Genomic DNA, 2,273 nt, shown 5'->3' with positions numbered 1-2,273 from the left:
CACAGTGTCCCAGGGTCATGGGAAGTGACCAAAACCTGCTGCAACCACCCAGCAGACGGGGGGAATAAAAACCAAACACCCCCCACCCCACCCCCGCTGCCAATCCTCAACAGAAATGCTCACAACAATGAAAACCTTGGACAGGAGGAAGAGCGCGGCCAGGTGGGCAGGCAGGTGTCTTGCTTGGCTGTGGCTTGGGGGGCACTTTTTTCAGGGCCATTGTAACTTCGAGCAGTCACTAAGCGAACTGTTGTAAGTCGAGGACTACCTGTACTTTATCACTTTTTTCCTTTTTTTTTGTGGTCATCAAGTTTTTGACACCTTGCTAGGCGGCTGGTGGTACTCGGATGTTGCCATATCCTAAAAGTGGTACAATGGGTGAAAAGGTTGAAAAGCCCTAGTTTAGAAATCACCATATTAAAATAAGAAAATAATTACTCTTTTTATTATGCAACCACAAATCAAACATGTTTCTCTTTTGTGATAAGGCTTAAGAACGGCAGCTGTCGCCTAATTAGCACATTTCAGCCCCTTGTGGATTTCAGCTGTAGATTTTTTCCCCCATAAACCTTTTGAATGCATAGTATAGAAGGCAGTAGATAGAAGAAATAGAATAGAATAATAGCTTTATTGTCACTTTGAATGTACATTACATTCAAATTTCATTAAAATGAAATTTAATTGCATACAGCTCTCAGAGGGTCACCACCTCCAATATACACTACATAAATGTGACAAAAATAAATACAGAATTATGCATATACCCACATATATGACAGAGACAACACAGTCTAGTTCAGATTATGTAGATATTCCCAGTGGTGGGATTCAAAGATGTGAACAACCGGTTCTCTGTGGTGGATGCCACTTCCGGAAGTCCATTCTGGGCCTGGGCAACAAAAAATTAGCTACCGGTTCTGCCGAAGTGGTATGAACTGGCTGAATCCCACCACTGGATATTCCCAGTTTCAACCTATACCCAAAATTATTTGGGACACCATCTCTCCTAACATTAGATGGGCTTCAGCTGTATTGACATGTCAACTGAAGACCCTGACGGTATGGCTAGGGACCCCGTGGAGGTAGGCAGCCTGCAGGGGTAGCTGTATTATTCATAAATTTCTGGTTGACACTCCCATGTTTTATGTTTTTAACTATTAACTTTTTTATGGTTTTGGTTGCTTATTCATGTTTTGTGGTTTTAACTTTGTGAGCCCCCCCCCCAGTTCACGTATATAGGATATGTGGCTATATTCATTCCTGTGGGGATCTTTGCCGCTCTCTGAGCTTGTTTTCTTGCAGACGTTTCATAATCCTACTAGGTAACATCATCAGTGGGGTTTGTTTTCTGTTTATACATGTGGGATTCGTTGTCTGGTTGAAATAAACAATCACCAGCCAAAACTTCCAAGAGAAAACAATGGTTTTGTACTCCTTTGCAAAGAGGATGCTCCTTGTGCATGCAAGCACAGTGGACACACCTTAAATCCTCAATATTCATTCTTTATATTCTCCATTGCGGTTACAAATTTACCTCCCACTTCTGCTCGTTGGCTTAGTAATCATGCTGGAATCATGCCCTTACAACCTATCCAAAGCTTCTAAAGTGAATACATTATCTCCACCCCTGATTACATCCCCCACTCCTCTAATTTGATCGCCCCCTGCCCTTATTTACAAATTACCTTTTAGGACTGTTAGTTCCTAGGGATTGTCTCAATTCTCAAGTTTCAGCTAGGCTCATGAGATTAAAATATATACAGTGCATTTCTTCACAGGCTAGCATGTCTTCTGTAGTTTCTGTAAAAACAATAGGCCCTTTTTCTCACATACACACGTGACTTGCCCTATCTGTGTTGGTGGGTATTCTCCGTTAGACCCTTGATTAGGCTGTTACTTACTGTTAGCTTATTTGAGTTGGTAGATCCTTGATTGGGGTATTGTTTGCTTCTTGATTGTTGGTCTAAAATTAATCTTGAAGTTAAATCTCTGTTCATCTGGATGTTGATTGCTGGGGAAGAGGTATTTTGGTCTGAGATGTGTTTAAATATTAGTATTCTGGTCTTTTTGGCTTTTTGATTTGTCTCTTTTGAATAGTATGTAGTTGGTACTCAAGAGAGCTACAAGTATTCTTGTACTAATTCCATTCCTCTCCACAAGATGTCACTATAAGCTAAGGTGTCAAGAGTTGTGTCAAAACCACATCCCATTGACCTTGCTTGCCGGGATTCCATTCGGCTGGGAAAGTCACAAATGGCGATCACATGATCTGG

This window comes from Protobothrops mucrosquamatus, unplaced genomic scaffold (assembly GCF_001527695.2).
Source record: "Protobothrops mucrosquamatus isolate PMUCROS unplaced genomic scaffold, P.Mucros_1.0 scaffold3574, whole genome shotgun sequence".
NCBI lineage: Eukaryota > Metazoa > Chordata > Lepidosauria > Squamata > Viperidae > Protobothrops > Protobothrops mucrosquamatus.
The sequence above is the reverse complement of the archived record's forward strand: the minus strand, read 5'-3'. Positions refer to the sequence as shown.